The 22,273-nt window shown below is 37.1% G+C and overlaps 1 long non-coding RNA gene across 2 annotated transcripts; it reads left to right on the top strand.

Annotated features, from left to right (window-relative positions):
• Positions 1–3,862: 3,862 nt before the first annotated feature.
• Positions 3,863–21,297, top strand: LOC119784190. Of its 2 annotated transcripts, none has more exons than XR_005280905.1 (3): positions 3,863–3,991; positions 20,257–20,418; positions 21,169–21,297. It is a non-coding gene; the product is annotated as an uncharacterized LOC119784190 (long non-coding RNA). The 2 variants fall into 2 exon arrangements; XR_005280903.1 differs by having other exon boundaries at positions 20,241–20,418.
• Positions 21,298–22,273: the final 976 nt, after the last annotated feature.

The raw sequence follows: 22,273 nt of genomic DNA, 5'->3' as shown, positions 1-22,273 counted from the left end.
TTAAGTTCGTTTTTTTTTATGTGCTGGTGAAGATTCTCAGTTATCCAGGTCTGAGACGTTCCGGAGAGTTGAAAAGCAATCCACTGGACTTTTTTTTCCAAGTTTGAAGACGTTTAGCTTTTTCCCAAATAGTGTTAAATCTGAGGCTTTATAGAGCAGCCTTGTTTTTGTTTAAAGCCTTATTTTTCTAAACAAAAAGGCTTTGTTGGGCCACTCTATAAAGCCTCAAATTCAACACTATGTCTGGCAATTTGAATTGAAAAAGCTTCCTGGATGAGAAGCAAACGTCTTCAAATTCGGAGACAAAGTCCAGTGGATTGCTTTTTTAAACTTTTTTGGAATCTTTTTTTCTTTATGGTTTCAATAAAGTAAAACCTTTTCTGTATCTGACGTACTCATCATTACGATTCATTTGATCAAGGAGATGTTATAAATGCTTGTTGATGCAATCTATATTCATGATTTCCCCTCCTAAATTTCATTTTGTTTTCCAGAAGGACAGAATGAGATATTAACTTTGTGCTTCAGAGGGAATTTGGAAATATGCTGTTTGATGCAGAATGAACCGATTGCCATGTTGGTTCTGTTAAGTGAAAACATTAAAAAGGTAATTCAATAAGGAATGGTGCAGTTTGAATTCGTTCACAGTAGTAGTGTTACATTTATGGAAGGATGTTTCAAACCAAAGCTGAATTGTAGTTTTAGCAGTGTGTTATTTAAGCATCTGAGTGTCAAACATCAAGCCTGACCGAGGCTCAGTTATGCTTGACTCATGTGTTTTATTTTAAGGCTGTAGTTCAGGTTTTGGCTTACATCATCCATGCACATGTCATCCTAAAGTGTCACGTTTTAACCTGAGTGATACCTTTTAGACTTAGACTAATTTTATTGTCATCTTATACACAGAATGTATACAAACAAACAAAATTTTGATGCATACAGCTTTTTAACAGTGAGTCAGCTTAGCAGAGAGATGAACATTTCCATGTCTAAAGTGGAGCAGTGATCAGAATGTAAACAGTGTAGGAGAAAAGGAAAACCATTTTAAAGTCATGGTGCAAAAGGCATTATATGGAAATGTTCAGTGCAGTGCAAAAAAATAAATAAGGTGCAAAATGTAGTTGAACATTGAGCTGTGTCCTATTTAGAGGGATTATAAAGAAATTTGCCACATTGGTAGTGTTGGTAGTGTGCTGGGGAAGATTCTCAGTCATCTAGGTCATTGTCATTCCAAAAAAGATAAAGCCAAAACAAGACTTGTTTAGGCTACTCTATAAAGCTTGGAACCCAACGATATTTCTGACATTTTGAAATGAAAAAGCTTCCTGGATGGGAACCAAAGCCTCTTCAAATTTCCAAATTTTTTGAATCACATTCGTAGTGGAAATATGAGGTTTTCAAGTGTGATGCAGAGTCTTAATTAGAGTTTCAACAGTTCAATTGTCTGATGGCATTGGGTAAAAAGCTGTTGCAGAATCTGCTGGGCCTGCAACGACTGCTGAGAAGCCTCTTCCCAGAGGGCAGCAGGGAGAACAGTCCATGGTGGGGGTGTGAGGGGTTGCTTTCAGTGGTTGGAAAGAATAATTGTAATCACATAGGTCACTAATGGGGTATAAAACCTAAATGCTGTGATGTTCTCCACAAATCCTAGTCTAAAATATATTACTAAGTTTCAGTTTATCCAATCTTTTTTATCTTGAGTGGAAACAAATATTCTAGAATGAGTCATCCACAACTGGACTGTTCTTTAAACAACAGAACAATGTATTGTGTAATCAATAGCTGTCCTTCACTTCCACAGCCTTTGCTACCGCTTTACAGATTTTCTATTTTATCTAATATAAAAACTTATTGAAGCACAAATAAAAGGATACTCTTGATCTTGGACAACTCTTCAGGCAAACATATGTATCCATACTGTCTACATCATATTGTGTTTGAAGTATTCTGCCTTTAGCCATATTAAAAATGGCCTCCATTTAAGAAGCGGGAACTATGAGTTTCAATTTCTTTTCAGTCCTATCAGAAGTTTTGTTGCCAATTTTAATATTAACTCTAAATTTCTTTATAAACACACAGACATTCACTAATTAAGAATGTGATGTGTTTACTGGAATCCAACTGGGTTGAAGACTCTGTAAAGCAATCATCGTGTTGAAAATAGACTGATACAGCTGATCACGTAATTTTTATCTGTATGTTATGGCCATAAAAATTATCCAGGAGCAATACGGAACATTATTAAATTTAAATCAGTTCTGAATATAGAAAGCTTCTCAGTCCACCTTTGCACCAAGAAACAGACCAATACATAATTTTGCTGCCATCTTGTGGATAAAACATCACATTACAGCTTTCCTTTGATCTGTCAAAGAAACAGACCATCACTGACTTCCAAAAAATCCTGGAAAGTGGACCTTATCAATAGCTCTCCAGGGTTTCTATAACTTTTCTGCTGATGTAGTTAAAGTTCTGATTTTAATTCAGTTTATCTTTAATATTGAATTATTCTCAGTACTGACATCTGCTATTTTTCCACCCTTGAAATAAATGTTATTGCAATATTTGAATATATAAGAGGAGACCACAAACTATTTTCTTTTCACTATTGTTTTTTCTTACTGTTTATTAGGGCTTATGTGTAATGTTTTTTCCCTTTTTTTCAACCTTTTTTCACATCAATTTTTTTTCTACAAAACAGTCTTTATTGTTAACATTATTCATAGTTAAATGTTTGACAAATGGTATTGTATATTTATGGTTAACAATAGTGTATTTTTCCCACTATTTTCTTTTGAACAATTATTTGCTTCACAAATCATTGGACTGTATAATGTTAGAATTGCACAGATTGTTTTTAATGGTCTGATCTCTTTTACTTAAGATGCATATCATCATTTTAATTAGAGTGATAGGTTTGGATTACAGTGAAACATGGGAATTTAAAGTTATCTTGTTTACCTTCTTCCAATTTGGCATTTTTTCCAGTAAAACTGAAAACGAAACAGATCTCAACTAAAAGCTTTTTTCTGTCTGAGCGAATTACGAAAAAAATAAAAATAAAAAAAATAAAAAAAACAGACATAAAAACACCCTTTTAAAGTTGAAGTTTTATAACCTTTTTTATTTTGATTGATTTAATAATTTTTTAATTAATTATTTCTGGGTTTGTGAAGTATGTTTGACACCCTCAGAGGACCAAACAGGAAATGCGTGTTTGGGGCAGAACAGGATAGGAAATAATGCAAAACGGCATCCATAAATCCATAAATGCTAATCCTAAACAATAAACAATACATCAACATTTATATGTTTTTTACAGATACTTCATTCAGTAATAACCAACTTGCAGTTTGTTTAATTCCCATGATAAAGGGAGATTAAATCTCCTTTCAATTTTACAGTTTTAACTGTTTTCTTACATATCTTATGTTTTTAGGGTAAACAGATTTTTTACACTCGATCTAGATCTAAATAATTGTGGAACCTGTTAAAGATTGCATTATTATTAATTGCTTTGAGAGAAAACCAGTTTCCTAGTCTTGGAGATCATGGAAATAAAACCATGAAGCGATCAGCAGACAGGTGGCAGTTTAGCAGTGGAACCATGTGTTCAAAGAACAGAAGACAATCTATGAAAAAAGATCACAATAAAATGTGTCTCTGTTCAGGTGAATTAGGTCAGAATAAACATGGGACATCACCTGCATGGTCACAAAACACACGGCTGGACACAAACTGTGCCCAGGGGACGCTGACGTGAAAGTGACGGATCCATCCTGCAGAGATGATGCAACACCTGCAGGTAGATAACAGGGTCTGCAAGCATGAGTGGGTGTGATTCATGTTTGTCCTTGTTTGTGTTCAGATGGTTGTCCAGGACACTGAACTCAAACAAATCCTGGACAAAACAGAGAGACGGTGTACATGATCAACAGACTGAGTCACACAGAAGAGAGAGAGGTTAACTCAGAGCAAACCCCAGCAGCAGGTAGGTTTCCAGAGGTAACAATACTTGAGAACTCTGACTTTCCATTATTTGGTATCCTAATTTCAAGACCCCTCCAGAGCCCAACAAAGAAGTTTGAGCAGGTTTTGACAATGCAACAAATGCCTAAATTGTCTGTTTTTTTTTTTTGTAAGTTGCTGTTTGACATAAATGACTGAAACAGGCAGAGGTAACCATGATTAGCTGGATATTTGAAGATAATATTTTCTCCCCCTAATGGTGTTTTGGGCATATGCGGGTATGTGAAAAAGTCAGCAAGAAATTGAGAAAAATAGGAAAAAGAGAAACAGTGATTTAGTGGTGAGAATAACAACTTGGACAAACCAAACAAGGTAAGGAAATGTCCTGGGGTCACCAAGGCTTCTTCAGGTGTGTATTTAAACAACAAGAACATTCTAGGTTAAAGTCCCAGCAGGGATCTTTCTGTGTGGATTATATGTGTTCTACTGGTACATTTCTACTCCAGCCTGCTCCTCCTGTGAAAACATGGGTGTATGTTTACTTGGATATGTCCTCCTGTCTAGCTGTATGCAGTAGTTTTAAGGATGAAGTAAGTATAAAATCACAGCAAGGATCTAAAACAGAGCAGAACCCTTCTAAATAATGGTTTTCATTTTTTTCAAATGATAAAATATTGAAGTAAATTCCTATTATGGAAAAAGAAAGTGGTTTGGCATTTTGCAAGAATAATTTATACTTTTCTCTACCCACTAATATCTAGTTTACTCTGCCCCTTTGGCTGAGGAAGTCGGTATGGTGCTTCTTATTGGTTTCTTTTAGCCTCAAGCATCTTTTTTGAGGAAAGATTTCGCTACTTCTTATCAGAAGAAAGATGTTTGAGGGGTTTCTAGCAATTAAAGCCTGTTCCAGGTAACCTTACAGCAATCGCTGAGAGTTTTCAGTGAGTCCTTGGTCAGACTTAAAACGGTTTTTGTGTATTATCATCTTCCAGCATGAGTTTTTGCCACAGCTTCATTATTTTAACAAATACATCCTGACCCCTTCAGCCTCTGATCTAAAGCAGAAGTCATAACTGATTCTATGACGGTGAGCTGGTCAGATCCTACTGCAACATGCCCCAAGTCATGACATTTCCACCTCCATGCTTCACAGTTGGTTCTTTACCTAGAAAACTGCATTTAGTTTACGTCAAACATGCCCTCCTTTCAGGATTTAATAAGCCAGTTTTAGATTCCCATATTCAACATTATTCTGGAAGTCCTGGTATTTGTCTAAACTCTATACCTGATTTATAAATGTGAGCATTCTCTTTTTAATTGTATGAGCATCCACTCTTATATCAACAGAGAGAAGTGCCTGCTGTAATCCTCATACTGTCGGTATGACCATGGGGCCCACTCTCACTTCAACCATCAGAAGCTCTAAACTTAATATCTGAGGATAAAAAAAAAAAAACTCCTTAAAAATGTTGATTGAGGATGTTATAGTTATGAGCAACTGATATGGTGCACCTGCGTGTCATTTTATGAATTTCAGGTGGGAATTAATGCTGCAAATAATGTATTCATCATTGAATTATGATAGAATTCAAATGTATTATTATTTAATACTATCTTTAGTTTTGAGGAGCAATAAATAATGATGACATTGAGCGCATAGCAGCTAAGTTTACAGTACATTTCTTACTTATTGCTCTTTTTAACTCTAGTTAAGATATCCCTTAGACATATATATGCAGTGCTTTGTCAAAGTATTCAGCCCCCTTGAACTGCCTTTATTAGCATCTAAAGGTTCAGGTCTGAATCCATCATGATACCAAGATTTTTGCCAAAATCTGTGGTTTCTACTGATTGGTTTCTGTATTGGCTGCAGCTAAGTGCTAACTCTCCATTTCTCTTTCTTTGATTGTAAGATTGGTACCTCAGTTTTTTGGTTCCATTGGAGAAAATCATGCCACATTCACATGTTGATCTGTTCTAAGCATCTATCCAACACTCTGATTGGTTCATAGTCACCTGGTAACATTGTGATGTATAGCTGTGTTTCATCTGAACAGTTATGGTAACTGATGTTGTTGTTTGCTATAATCTGAGCTAAGGGGGCAGGTAGATATTGAATCAGAGGGGCCCCAGAATTGAGCTTTGAGGATCCCTGCTTGGGATTTTTCTTGTGTCTGAGTTAACGTTTCCTAACAATAAGATTGATCCTAGTCAAGTGCTGCACCAGAGAGGTCGATTTTATAGACTATTTTATAAAATTAAGTGATCAGCTCTGTGAAATGCTGCACTGAGGTCCAAAAGTACCAGCACTGTTGTTCAGCCACAGTCTTGTGAAGAGCCACAAGTGTCCCTCCTCGTCTGACCGTTTTTACCATCTACTTACGACCCCTTAGACTGCACATTATTACAGTTGTTATGATTATGATGATGATTATTATCATTATTATTATCATCATTACTATTATTATGAATGAACAAACACAGAGTAATAAGGGCTTGACTTTGTTCTCTGTACACAAATGCTGGATATATATCCTGTTTGTCCTTTTTATAATTATTCTTTTTTTCCCAACTCCAATTCGACCAATGTTTCTTTAACCAATAGTTATTTACAATTTAATTCTTTATTTAAACCAACCTCCTGGTCAGTATGTAGCATCCATGACACTAAGAAAATAGGAACAGATAAACGTAAAATAAAAAATCCACAGATGAATGCAATACAAAATCTATACATATATATCGTTACATGTATTAAAACAAAAAACACACATCTTGTATTATTGATTACATGGTGTAAACATAAAAGAAGAGAGGAAATAAATGTATCAAATTTTAGGGAATCCTGTAGGACCAAAACACGGTACAGGTTTTACAAAAGAAGTGAGAAAAAATATCCTCTGTTATGTGAATGCAAATGTGATGCAATGCCATTTATACAAAAAGGAATAGTGGCAAAGCCTAAAAACATAGAACATGATAATCTAAATTTAGTCAAAGACATTGTCTGGAGAATTTCTGTCACACAGTCTAAAATATGTGTCAATTAATGATGTTCCTCATGGTATATTTCTCCTCTTAAAAAATCTTTTTTGTAACATTCAAAATTTTTAAATAATCAATTTACGTACATGGAGAAAAGAAACAGAAACCTGCAATGGCAAAGGGATGCAAACAGCATGCACATGCACATTAAGCAAAAATTAGAATAGAAAACCAAAAAATGCAGCAAAGGCAAAATTAAAATAATACAGAAAACACATGCAAAATAAATAAAAAAAAAGTCTTGCAAAGGAGAAATGTTGTAATCACAGTTAAGTGGAAATGCCTGGTAAACACAGAATGGACAAAAACAGAGATGTGAAAAAGATCTAAGAGCTGTGTCCAAATTCATCCCAACATCAAACACTCTTTTGATGTTTAACAGATTAGGGTTCTGGGGCTTTTTCAGCTGAATCAATTAAACTGTTTATTCAAATCTAACATTTATTTGCTGAGAGTAAAACCCTCTGCATAACTTCCCTCCACTGAGATAGTGACTCATACATCAAACTGTACAGTTCTTCCATTAACAAACTTGTTTTTCAGATCCAGGTTAGCATTAGGATAAATATTAGGCATCATGGGTTTAGTGGAATTTGCTATCCAGGGTCAGAATATCAGGTTAGCAACTCTTCATTTGGTAACACAAACAAACACAGTCTTCATTACCCACATTAAAACTATCTGCTTTCATTGCACTTTACACAAACACACTGTGTCCTTCTGCCTCACACCCATTACAGGAATTCTGCATCCTTCTCATTTTCCCATCGCCTGATACATCAAAGAGCTCCTCTGATTGGTCCTCTGCTCAGGCTCCCCTGCAGCTAATCAGCTTGCGCTGTGGTGGTGGGACGCAGTATCTTGCCATGTGTCTGACTGCCGGGAAGCGTAAGGGATATACGAGCATCATCTCCTCCTCCTCTCTGTTTCCGGGAAGTGTATATGTGTGTGTGTCTTCCCTGCAGCATCACGATTCATCACATTGTTTTTGCTGTCAGCTGCTGAGTCATAATCTCATGATTTTATTGTGACTCTTCTTCTGAATTATTTTTTTTATTGCAGTTGACCTTAAAGCAGATGAAGAGACAAACCCACATCAGGGCTGCAGCAGTTGATGAGAATATGATTGATTATTAGATGTGTCATGCTTTGGTGATTACATCTGATAATTGGCAACACAGATTTAATAACCACATGCTTGCTGCCAAAGTTCTGTGCATTTCTGTTTCCATGTGCAAAGTGGGATTTGTCAACTTTTGGAAGATGTTACAGTTCCACCATCCATCTTCCATATCTGCCTTAAACAGTGTTGAAAAGTAACAAAGTACATTGACTTGAGTACTTACGTACTATTTTTTGAGTATCTTTGCTTTACTTGAGTTATCTTTTCTTTCTTTCTTTTTTTGGGGGTGGGGGGGACTTATAAGTTTCACTTCACTACATTTCAAAGTCAAATATTGTACTTTCTAATCACCTGGTTACTTGTTACTTTTTACTCAGTGAGTATAGTACTCACTGAGCTAAACTTCGGTAGACGTTTGACCCAGTTGTAGTTGTAGTTGAGTAAGATTTGACCACCAGTATCAATACTTTTACTGAAGTACTACTGTTGAATACTTTTAAGACCTGCCCTGGACAACCTGCTGCCAAGAGGGAACACTTATTAAAAGCGTGCAAGAGCGTGCACAAGCCCATTTCTCCTCGTGCATGCTCTGTTAAATGTTGCTGTTTGCATCGCTCATACAAGGTTACTTTCCAAAAGAAGATTTGCAGTTTTTCTACTATGTCAGACTCACCACCAGTAAGTGAAAATAGGAATGAGCACTTAGAACGGCCTTACGTAAACATATCACCAGAATATTGACAATTAGGGGGACCCCTTATTTTGTTGATCCACCCAGAAAAAGAACATCCCAGAAGTCAGTCCTCTCCTTTCCCTGAATTCTGACCAATTTCCTGCTTTTCTCCTTTTGGCAGAAACCCTTGTATCATTTATGCTCAGTTGACGCCTCCCAAGGTTATGATCTCCTTTCTGATATTATAGGTTTGGATCTTATTGCTCCCTCACCTGACTGTCCACCTTCCAAAATTTTCCTGTTCCTCAAACACAATCTCAGGGTCCACAGACTTTGATTTACTGACCTCTTTCTGGACCTCCTTCTTATCAATTTACTACTATATCTTTGTTTATTTCCTATCTTCTTATCTCTTCTCGTCATTACCAAACAGAGCAAGACCAGAAACTTAGAAGACCCATTAGCTATATTTGGATTTTTATAAAGCTTTATGTTATGCCCTGAATTTTTGCCACTTTCGAGTCCATTTACAAATTCCTTCATAATAATATATACGTTATAATTGTCATGATGGGTTCACTGGTGTGACCCAATAATGCAGAACACCACTGAGACGGAAACTGGAGTAAAAGGTTTAACAGAGTTTATTGTCACAAGCACGGAGAGAATGACTGGTTCTGGTTCAGGCCTGGGAAACTGGTTCACCGGAGTCTGCGTGAGAGACAGTTCAGTTAGTGTTGCGCATAGGAGTTTGATTCTCGACAGTTTCAGATTTGTACCTTGAGAGTTCTTGGTTAAAGCCTTGAGAGGGAAACTGTTGGGTCCGGAGATGGTTTGTTCAGCAGAGTCCGTAAGCTGCTTCAGCGTCTTACTTCTTAAGAGTGAGCAAACCTTGACTTTGAGTTTCCAGCTCTTGGTCCAGAGCTGCATGGAAGTTCAGAGAGAGGCTTCAGGTTTGGCTCAGAGGGCAGGCTCGGCAGGATAAGCTCTTCCTGAGCTTCACAGGAGAAAAACTGGTTTCCTGGAAGACAGAGACAAAAGTTAAAATCCAGTCTGGATTCAAAAGTCAACAAAGGTTCACAGAAATACTAGGCTTAGGTGCTAACCAACTGGATCAACACTGCGGCGTTGAGGCAAGGTCTGAAGACAGCTTAAAGGAGAATTCCGGTTTTGAACACTTTTAGCCCATTTTCTGTAGTGTCCAGGATGAAATCGAATGATCGACACCAAAATGTTGAGGCGGCGTTGTACTCCGACGTCGAGGTGCTAACGTCTCTGTTAAACACTTTAAAAAACTCTGAAAATGGAATACGAAAGGTGGATTCTTGATTCTCGACGTCGGAGTACACAGAGTGAAGCGAAAAGACTACAACTGTGTAAACAGGCCCCATTTCCGTTTCCGGTGGCAGGGGAATATTGACTATTCCAACAGAACTCAATGGGATTTACAAAATGCTAAATAAAACACTACAGGAACGTTTTTTCTTTACGAAACTTTTTTTGGAACGTCATTGAACAGCGCTGACGACCTGGTGAGTAGCATATTTTAAAAAAAGAACGTTTAAGGTTGTTTTAAGGACATTATCGGACATGCACAATGGAAGCCAATCTAAAGCAGCCAGGGGGGATTCTGCATGAGCCAAAAAGCAGAGACAGGACCAATTGTCAAAATTTTGGTGTCGATCATTCGATTTCATCCTGGACACTACAGAAAATGGGCTAAAAGTGTTAAAAACCGGAATTCTCCTTTAAGTACTGTGGATCCTCTAATGATGGAATGAGCTCCAGCTGTGCAGGAGGCTCGACTCAGGAGGATCCACGGCGGACTCTGCTGGAGGAAGGTGGTACTTCTCCAGCTCCCAACAATAATCATCTGATTAATAGATAAAGCAACTGTTTAACATATCAAAATTACAATCCAGAATTCTCTATAATTTCATGAGTTCTTACAACAATAACTGGTAAACTTTGTTATGATCTAATTCAAGCGTGATTAACATAAAATAAATTAGACCAGAAATTCCATGCCCATTAATACAAATAATGACCCAGCTTAGTTTAGTTGAACCCAAAACAAAAAAACTGTCCCATTTTACTAAATTTGATTGAGCTCGTTATTAATAGTCCATTAAAAAGTCCAGTTTAACTCAATTCATTCCCAAAATACAGAATAAGCTCATCAAGCCCAACTTATTCTTATTGAAGTGTAACCCAAGTTCAGTTAGGTTTACAAATAATTAATATAAATCAATAAATTTACAGAATATTTATGATTAGGTTTGGTTTAGCACCAATTTGACTTTAATCAGATCAAAAAAAAGTTTTATTTTCACTTTCATCCAGGTACTGTTTAGTTCAACCAATATCTGACCCAGTTTGGTAAAATTTTTGATGAGAAATTGAAGAAAGATGTGTCAAAAGAAATCTTTTTCTGTTGTATTCTCCAGATAATAAGGGTTTATAACAAAAATTTAAAGAAAACAAGGCTGGCATAACATTGATTTTCCAATTTAAATGTATATTTTAACCATGCTCTTATGTATGGAAGCCCGTTTCCGGCTTCCATAGTATGGAAGCCCGTTTCCGCCACTCTGTAAAAAAAAAAAAAAAAAAAAAACTATCTCAATATAATGAGATAGTAACTCAATATAATGAGATAGTATCTCATTATAATGAGATAGTATCTCAATATAATGAGATAGTATCTCAATATAATGAGATAGTATCTCAATATAATGAGATAGTATCTCAATATAATGAGATAGTAACTCAATATAATGAGATAGTAACTCAATATATTGAGATAGTTTTTTTTTATTTTTTACCAATTTTTTAAGTTAAAATTGAGTATTTTTGGTCAATAGCTCCCAGGTCATGTGACCTATTGATGCAAAATCAGTGTGAAATTGTTCTACTAGTCTCTGTAGATGGGGCACACTCATTTGATTTTCATTTTAACTCTTTTTTTTATTTTTTAAGCAATTTTTTAAGTTAAAATTGAGTATTTTTGGTCAATAGCTCCCAGATCATGTGACCTATTGACGCAAAATCACTTGGAAATTGTTCTACTAGTCTCTGTAGATGGGGCACACTCATTTGATTTTCATTTTAACTCTTTTTTTTTATTTTTTACCAATTTTTTAAGTTAAAATTGAGTATTTTTCGTCGATAGCTCCCAGGTCATGTGACCTATTGACCCAAAATCAGTGTGAAATTGTTCTACTAGTCTCTGTAGATGGGGCACACTCATTTATATTTTCTTTGTATCTTTGTATCACACAAACTACATACTACAATCTCAAGGGAATACAGGAAGGTCAGGCTCAGTACTGCCAGTAATTATTTCACGTCTGTTAATCTCAGCTCATGGCACCCAGTGCAGGAATCTATTTAGGCTAAAAAATGAATTAATGATCTGAACGGAACATTGGTGAATATTACCTTATTTTTCTAATTATTAAACATTGTGTTACATTGTTATTTACTATAAGGTGACTATGCCCTTTTAATAAAGCAAATTATTTTTTAGAGATGTTGCTTTGAGGGCTGCACGGTGGTGCAGTTTGTAGCACTGTTGCCTTGCAGCAACAAGTTTATGGGTTCAATTCCAGACCAAGGGTCCTTCTGCATGGAGCTTGCAGTTTCTCCTGGTGCAGGTGTGGGTTCTCTCTGGGGACTCTGGCTTCCTCCCACAGTCTAAACATATGACTGTTAGGTTAATTGTCATCTCTAAATTATCCTTAGGTGTGAGTGGATGTTTCTGTGATGGACTGGCGCCCTGTAGGATGTGCCCCACCTTTTGCCCATAGAGTGCTGGTTATAAGCACTAGCCCAACCATGACCCTGATGGAGTAAGCAGAAGAAGATGGATAGATAGATAGATAGATAGATAGATAGATAGATAGATAGATAGATAGATAGATAGATAGATAGATAGATAGATAGATAGATGATAGTCTAATCAACCTAAATTATGTCAATATTAATTTAGAAAATAGATTCTCATTTGTCCTAATCAAAGTATTGACTTATATCCAATTAAGATGCTGCGTGACCTTAAAAACTCTGTGAATGAATTGATATAACTCAAAAACAATGTATTATCGTTGTTTTCTGTATTTTTTAGATTATCTTGGTCTTATATAAATAGAAGGGGAAAAAAATGCAATAAGAGACTATTATTTTTCAAAGTATATTCTGTATTGGAGTTTTGTTATTCCAGAGACATTATAAGACCAACCTCTTTTTTTCTGTAAAGTTCAGTTTGGGCTGCTGTTGCCAGCGCTGCTGTTTTTAATTAAAATGAGATAGTAACTCAATATATTGAGATCGTTTTTTTTTTATTTTTTACCAATTTTTTAAGTTAAAATTGAGTATTTTTGGTCAATAGCTCCCAGGTCATGTGACCTATTGACCCAAAATCAGTGTGAAATTGTTCTACTAGTCTCTGTAGATGGGGCACACTCATTTATTTTTCATTTTAACTCTTTTTTTATTTTTTACCAATTTTTTAAGTTAAAATTGAGTATTTTTCGTCGATAGCTCCCAGGTCATGTGACCTATTGACCCAAAATCAGTGTGAAATTGTTCTACTAGTCTCTGTAGATGGGGCACACTCATTTATTTTTCATTTTAACTCTTTTTTTATTTTTTACCAATTTTTTTAAGTTAAAATTTAGTATTTTTGGTCAATAGCTCCCAGGTCATGTGACCTATTGACCCAAAATCAGTGTGAATTGTTGGGTCCCCCCTTACATGGGCCCACCACCCGCGAGAGGGGCCATAAGGGTCGTATGCAATGTGTGTTGGCCGGGGGAGGGGACCCTGGTGGTCCGATCCTCGGCTGCAGAAGCTGGCTCTTGGGATGTGGAATGTCACCTCGCTGGTGGGAAGGGACCGGAGCTAGTGTGTGAGGCTGAGAGGTTCCGGCTAGAAATAGTCTGTCTCACCTCGACGTATGGTTCTGGTTCTGGAACCAGTGTCCTTGAGAGGGGCTGGACATACTTCCACTCTGGAGTTGCCCACAGTGAGAGGCGCTGGGCAGGAGTGGGTATACTTGTTGCCCCCCATCTCGGCGCCTGTACGTTGGGGTTCATCCCGGTGAACGAGAGGGCTCCGCCTAAGGGTGGGGGGACGGGTTCTGACTGTTGTCTGTGCTAACGGGCCGAACAACAGTTCAGATTACCCACCCTTCTTGGAGTCCTTAGAGGGAGAACTGGAGGGTGCCCCTCCTGGGGACTCCCTTGTTCTGCTGGGAGACTTCAACGCTCATGTGGGCAATGACAGTGAGACCTGGAGGGGCATGGTTGGGAGGAATGGTCGCCCCGATCTGAACTCGAGTGGTGTTCTGTTGTTGGACTTCTGTGCTCGTCATGGATTGTCCATAACGAACACCATGTTCAAGCATAAGGGTGTCCATATGTGGTAAAAAATAAAAAAAGAGTTAAAATGCAAAACAAATGAGTGTGCCCCATCTACAGAGACTAGTAGAACAATTTCACACTGATTTTGGGTCAATAGGTCACATGACCTGGGAGCTATTGACCAAAAATACTCAATTTTAACTTAAAAAATTGGTAAAAAATAAAAAAAGAGTTAAAATGAAAAACAAATGAGTGTGCCCCATCTACAGAGACTAGTAGAACAATTTCAAACAGATTTTGGGTCAATAGGTCACATGACCTGGGAGCTATTGACCAAAAATACTCAATTTTAACTTAAAAAATTGGTAAAAAAAAAAAACTATCTCAATATAATGAGATACTATCTCATTATATTGAGTTACTATCTCATTATATTGAGATACTATCTCATTATAATGAGATACTATCTCATTATAATGAGATACTATCTCATTATATTGAGTTACTATCTCATTATATTGAGATAGTTTTTTTTTTTTTTTTTACAGAGTGGCGGAAACGGGCTTCCATACTTATGTAGACAGGTCTTCCCCAGCCAAAAAAACAAAAAACAAACAACAAATTTCTTTACAACTAATTTAAAAAATCAATAAGGCAAGATTTTATTCAAAAATAATAATAAAAAAAAGATTATATCAGAAACAAAATCAAGAAACAAATCTGTTATGAGCTAGAAGATGATTTCCTGTAAGTGACCACCAGATGACATCAAAGATCAACAATATGATCTGTTTCCTTAGAGCTGGAGGTGCAGCTGAGTGAGCAGCAGTTGTTTTGTAGACGTTACATGAGTCACAGACAGACAGCCAAACCCGACTCACGTGTCTGCTTCACTGACCTCCTCACTGTCTGTAAATCTCAGCCTTTCTCTCATCGTGTTTTTAGTCACTGCTCAGTTTTAGACCTTGATGTTTCCAAATGACACGTCTTGTTTTCCCCAAGACAATCCCTTGACTCATACAGTGTATTTTTAGAACTTTTGCACTATTTGGAGAACATTTATAGAAAATAGGGACTGTATATGCCACATGATTAAGAATACATACACTGCAGGCCTGGAAAGATTTTTTTTTTAATTTAAGATGGAAAACCTATGATGACTTCTAGGAACAAGATAATTTGGTTTCAGTTTAGCAGTGTTTATGACTCAAATGTTTTTTTCTATATATAAAATGGACTGGAAGCTGGCATTTGAGCCTCACCTGCAGTGAGTGCATAACATAGTGCACATTAAAGTCAAACCACTGTGATTATGTAGTGTGTAAGAAGGATATTTTTTTTACAGTCTTCCAATCAGAGAATGTTTTATGCACATGTGTTGTCTGGGGGTGATAGATATATGCTGAGTCATGCTGTTGTCCAACTCTCTTTTTCCAGAACCACTTGCTGACTTTTACCCCATTTTTTTTGCTCTCAGAGGCTTTTTGGTTTGTCATCTCCGTTGTTTTTCTCTAATTTCCCTGGTCTCAGCACCTTTTACTACTACTTTATTTGAGTAAATCAGCAGTTCAGACGAATACTTATTTTACCACCTGTTATTTTGCTCTGTTAGCAGCAGATAAAACAACCTTTTTTTGTCCAACTTGCAGTGATTCATCACATAAAAAAACAGGAGTACTTCCTTCCGTTGCCTGGCTGGAGTAGAGTGCTCTGTTAACCTTGATGTTTGCCACTCTAGCTGGGTTTATGCTTATGCATCTATCATGCAAGCATACCAGACAATCCAGCCTGTAAAAATGCATGAGGGGTGTGTGAGTCATACCAACATAGACTGTAGGTGTCAGTGCTGCAAAACTGGCACCTCTGCAATGCAGTTTAATGCTTTTAAAAACAGGTATTTAACTCCAGCCCCGTAGTCTCATAATTAGGTCATTAGAAGGATTCTTGTGAAATTTAGTGGATGGGGAGGTGATTCTGTCAATCTACCTCCAGTTTATGTACTCTGTATGTAAAAGCATAATCCCTGTTTACTTTCTAGATTAAAATCCCGGATCTTGAATGCCAGTGATGCAAAATGATTTTAGCATTAACTCAGGAGGCTCTGACTGTTGACACATTAAAATCCAGCTTAAATATGAATAGAGGCACATACGTCAGTGAGATTTGTAGATCAAAGGACACTAAACGGACTGTTAAGCACGTTAGTGTCAGCATCATGCTGTGGAATTGTTTCATTACCACTGGTGCATTGCCCAGTTTCCCATCATATCAATAGCTAGATGGCTGAAACTTTAACCCGGTTAACTGATACCGAAAAGAAAGTGCAAGCAAATTTCTCAAATGATAAAACAAGCTAATGTTAAGCTTCTCAGATAGCACCAACAATACATGGATTGAAAATTTGTGAACATTGCTCAAAAGCTGTATTTTCAACAAGCAACCAGCTTCTTTAAATAAACTTATAATTGTGCAAAGAAATACATCCAACTGCTTGAAACTTTCTAATGGCTACCAAAACTAACCAGAGAGCTTGTATCTTCCTTGGACACTGCCAGGAAGGACGTTCTCATTTCACCATATCAGATTATCGATAACTTCATGCACCGAGTGATGGTTTTACCTAAAAACAATAACATTTTGTTTTTAATGTTAATCTGAATGACATGGTCCTGGAAGTACATTTAGATCCATTGGAACATCTCTGCAAAATATGAATCTAGCTGAGGAATGCAAATCAGGGCATTTCAGGAATTGTGTTTTGCCCCACAAAAGATGAATATTATTTGTTGTTCATCTGATTTTATAATAGATGATAAGTGTGGAACCAAGAAGACTGAATATTAAATTGAATAAAAACACCCTTATTCTCTACAATTCATGCCTGAATGGATGTTAGTTTGCTAGTTAAACTGAGCAGGAAATGGTACAGTAAAACCTAGAAAAGTTTAGAAATGATTACAAATGATCTCTCTTCAACATGTAAGTTGCCTTATATTTAATCAGGACTGTTTATAACTTTAAAACTGTATTTCACCTTTTAATGTATCGTTTCTAACTGTACATGGACAAAAGTAATCAAAGAGTTTTTCAAATTGTATTTTTATTTGTAAAAAAAAACTAAACAAAAAAAAAAACTGTAAAAAGTTGTTGCTGAATCTAAGTTGTTCTCAGAAGATAGACTAAATAAACTAAATCTTTGCAAGAAGTGATATGAGTCAGATAAAAAAGGAACATCTGAGAACAACATGCCACATCAGGATTATAGTTTTTATACATAAAAGCACTTCCAGAAAGACAATGTGAAACTGCAATGAAGATATGAAAGAGAACAAACAAAACTCCAGGAAGAAAAGTTCTGAGCAGAACAAAAAAAGAAACAAGATTATGCATTTTTATATTTGGAATGAGTCACTTTAAGGGAAAATCAAAGAAAACAAAATGTAGGAAGACAACTCCAACAGACATAACTGTAACTGAATTTACAGTATGAGTTTATAATTTATTATCACATTTTTTATTTTGAGAAGATTGATCAGAAGCAGCGCTAATCTCGTTGCTCCTGCTATTCTCTTGCAGGGGAACACTGATGTAGTCATGCTTCTCCTAAAAAAGGGCAGATTCAACTGCAGTAGTATCCTTTTTAGGCAGGGACATTTTGTGTTTCCTATGAAATCCAAGTGAAATCATGTTGCTGCTTTCCACTTGTCTTGGGAACAGTGAGTGAGATGTGATCTAATCTAGGATCATTCTGTGTGTGCATTAAGAGAAACAGTTGGAACTGCAGTAGTTCACTGAGCATAGAGTCTCTGATGTATCTGAACAGACCCCGGCGCAGTTCATGGGAGTCAAACAGAGCAGCGAGAGTTTCCCAGAACCCTGTGAAAGGAAGAAACTCTGTTGCTGCAGGGCAAAAACTTTCTGTTCTTTGAGTTCAGCAGAAACAACAAGTCATACAACCTGAACAATCCCAGAAGTGGTTGAACCTGTAATGGTAAACCAATGAACCTGAAAAACCTTAGACAGGGAGGCTAAGGCAGGAATACAGAGAAAAATAAACTACAAAATAGTGGAAAAGTAAACATTATTTGCATATTCTATCCTGCATATGTAATTCATTCATTGTCCTCCAGAATGTCTAAAGTGGGTTAATGAGCAGCTAAAGTTTATGATTTTATTGCCTGCACATTTTAACATCATACGTTGAAGCATGTATTTCCATCCCTTGTCCTCAGGACTCACTAAACTGCATGTTTGAGGTGTTTCCCTGCTTCCACACCTAAAGGAATGGATGACTAACAAGCTTTTGCATCACTTGATGTCATTCGGAGGTGTTTTACTTTTGGAACCAAAAGGCCATCGGTTGTGTGGCTGAAAACAAGACATTCTTTTCAAGCTACTAGACAAGAGTCTGTGTGAATGGAGAAAAACATCAAAGGTTAAAATGTCACCTCTTTGAGGCCTTTCATAGTCCAGTTCTCAAGAAACAGAGTCCTGCTACTTTGAGATATCTCCTTGCCTTACCCTTCCTAATTCAACCATTGAGGTCATAAGAACTGGACTACATAACAAGGAGGTTCCTTTTAGCCATTAGATCCAAGTGTCTGAACCCAGAGGAACATCCTAAAGGTGCAGCATAGCAGCTCTCAAGGAATAAAAAAAGAGATTCATCATAATTCATGAATTTTTAAAAGCTAAATAAACTTGACCAGAAGTCAGACAGAGGAACAGTAAAGTGGAACAAGAGCTTTCTGGATTGGCTCTTCATGGCATGGTGGGAATTACCAAACTGCCTACAAAGGTTTCTTTTTGCCAGTCTGTGTAACCTGATTTTTTTTTTAGACCAGGGGTGTCTTATTGTAAGTCAGTCCTGAAGGACCACTGTCCTGCAAGTTTTAGATGATTCTCTGCTTTATCACATCCAATTCAAATGGTTGCAGTTAAGCAAAAGCCTTTGAATCTGCCGTCAATGGAAATCAGATGTGTCAAAGTGAAGAAACATATAAAAAATACAGGACACCGACTGTTGAGGACGGACCTTGAATACCTTTGCTTGATAAATCTATTCTCTGAGACACCTGAAAGAGATAAATAAGTTGTTTTTAAACCTCTGTTGAGCTGAATGATCGTTGAGGTGTGTTAGAGAAGGGATGCATAATTTGATTTAACACACCTTGATCATACAAATGAATTACATCCTCAGTATACAGATCCTTCAGAGTTCTGATTATTATCTGTTTGATTCAAGTTTCTTAACGCAGGAACATCTCTAAAAGTGTCCCTCGGGGAGAACAGTTGCCAATTTCTTATCTAAAGTAGTAGATACTCTGTGCTACACAAGGGTTGAAGAAAGTTAAAGTTAGCCAACTACCTATAATCCTTCCTCTCTAAAATCCAGGAAGTCCATATGTAGGATAGCCACAACATTTCAATTAAATAGGATGAACTGCATGCTAAGAAATGTTGTATGTTTACACATGACAGCATGTAGCTATTTTGTTGAGTTAAAGTTGGTTCACTCTCAGAATTTACATAATATTAAAGCTCTGAATTGAACCCTCATATGATTTCTGAACTATTTATTTAAATTAAACTTAGTATTAACCTTCATGGTCTCCTGTTTTGCAGCTTTTTTTTAATGAAAAGCAAAGTATTATAATAACAACATAGATTTTCAGGTTTTCAGAGAGATGCTTTATGTTGCAAACGCACATGTCTTGTATAATTTGTAAGATTCATTTGAGCTGAAGAAAACAGTAGAGCAAATTCTCTGCAGATGAAAGGCCAAAATTAAGGGTTAGTTCCTGAGAAAAATACAGATACATCCACTCTGAGGCTTTTATAGTTCTCTATCCCTGATGTTAATGGGAGTATGCTCTTTGCTGTATTACAAGGGTCTATCTTACAAAAGAACCCGTAATAACTGCTCCCTCACATAAAGTTAGTTTCAATGTAAGCTTCAATTTTCAGCAGAATAAAAAAAGAAAACATACAGTCTGGGGGAAAAAAAACACAAATTCTCAAGAAAAATGCAAAATGAAGCCGAGATCTTTTGTTTTGTTTTTTACAGAAGTGTCTCTGTTCAGGATGTGAACGGTGGTGAAGAGTGGAGAAACCAGAAACATCTCGACTGAAACCTCAGAGGGGAAGCCCCGCCTGGCCTCCCACCACCACGTTCTTCTGCTGCTGTGGGAAAATAAAGACCACATGACTCAGAGAAACTGACGCAGAAACATCTTGCCATGATGGTAAAGCTAAGGGGATTGCATTTGAGTCAATGAGTCGATACAATCAACTGGTTTTCCTTAGATAGAAAACTTGAATCAATTTGACTGTATGATCTGGGGAACTGTAAAGTGTCTTGAGGTGACACGTGTTGTGAATTGGAGCTATATAAATAAACTGAACTGAATTGAATTAAAGCTGATAAAATCAGCTTTGTAAAATAAATCTTGTTTTAGCTGGCATTGCAACATCAAAATCAGGTTTTTGTTACTTTTATTTTAACCTTTAATGTTCACTTTGTTGTAGCTTTCTAATAAAATTGAAAAAGGCTTCAGATTTAGTGGAGGTTTTTCATTCACACTATGACAACAAAAAGCTGTTTGGTTTTCTTTAAGGTCATTGATATGTATAAATGTGACAACATTTCATTGCTTTTCAACAGCATTTTTGAGCTGAACACTGAAGGACCTTGGCTTATAGGTGATATAAAAAAAGAGAGCATTGGGTATTTATCTTGTCAAAAGAATAAGACTGACTCAGTTCAGCAAAATCATTAAGTGATTCTTGAAAAGAGCAAACTGTAGGGAACATAGCAAATCAAAACAACAGTAAACAGAATGCATTCATACCGACCCATGCATTTTTAGGGCTGCACCAGAACCAGAATCTATATGTGATACAACACCCTTAGATTATGAAGAAAAAGGACATGTTTTATAATAACCATGCTGATGATAATGTTCATTGACAGAATTTCATTTGGTCTTAAGCAGTGATGGAGCCTAGGTGGAGGTTCAACTGAAGAAACTGATTGCTCTCCTATATCCACCTATAACAACCAATCAGCTTGGAACCACACCTCCACGAAAGCCAATTGGAATCCAAAGTTCATCTTAAAAGGCCTCCAATACGCACTGTCTGCTCCTGTGCGCAGGCGGCAGATGCGCTGTGTGACTTCATTCAGATGACACCGATTCAACCCACCTCCAGCCCCTCCTCCACTATCGTAGCTAAAGCTTCATCAGAGTGTCATTCCTGCCAGACTTTTACTGTGTTTCCCGTCTCATCTTAACCGATCCGGCAGAAGACCGACATGTTGAGCCTGGTTTTGCCAGAGGTTTCTTTCCAACGGGGAATTTTTCCTCTCCACTGTTGCTTCATGCTTGCTCATCATGGACAGGTTCTCTAAACCTGTGTTATCCAACTGGACTTCCATCTTCCAGGTCCCTGAGTGAAGCTCTAGTATCAGCTTCTGCAATCCACTGGATCTCCCCATAAAGCTCAGCATACCGTCTCTCTAACCAGCAGTCTACAGACTGACCAACTGCATTTATCTCTACTCCACCACCAGTTTCAGGCCAGGGGGGAAACAGCCCTATTCTTTGCTCCTGTTCATGCATATCTATCAAAATTAAGCACTATGTTTCCTGCCGAGGTCTGAGTGCCAAAGACAAAGTAATTGTATCAATAAATTTCTCCTGATTGTCTTTTCTCTTGGTGTGCGTTTTTCAGATTGAATTATTTTCGTAAACGATGACGAAATTATTTTGTTGATGCTCTTTTTTTTTCATGATGACAACAAAAACTGAGGAGCTATGACGACTCCTAGGTGTGAGTTTTTGTCAACGAGACGAGACTACATATCAATGTTAGCGGTCGGTCTGTCAGACATTTAAAATGCATCATTGTGCTGTAATCTGCTAAGCAGTATCAGCCATGCTGCTGCGTCCTCTTTGGTCATGCAGCCCACCTGGCGTGCAGTTGTAAACATTCTGCATGACCACAGATGGACCATGGCAGCAGTGGCTGGGGTGAAAATAAACCGGAATGGTTCGTTACTGCATACTCAACTCTGAAAAACTCTGCTCTTCCAGCTGT

Source organism: Cyprinodon tularosa, unplaced genomic scaffold (genome assembly GCF_016077235.1).
Source record: "Cyprinodon tularosa strain WSP-4 unplaced genomic scaffold, ASM1607723v1 ctg106, whole genome shotgun sequence".
NCBI classification, from domain to species: domain Eukaryota; kingdom Metazoa; phylum Chordata; class Actinopteri; order Cyprinodontiformes; family Cyprinodontidae; genus Cyprinodon; species Cyprinodon tularosa.
Note: the sequence above shows the minus strand (reverse complement) of the source record. Positions and strands in the feature narration are given on the sequence as shown.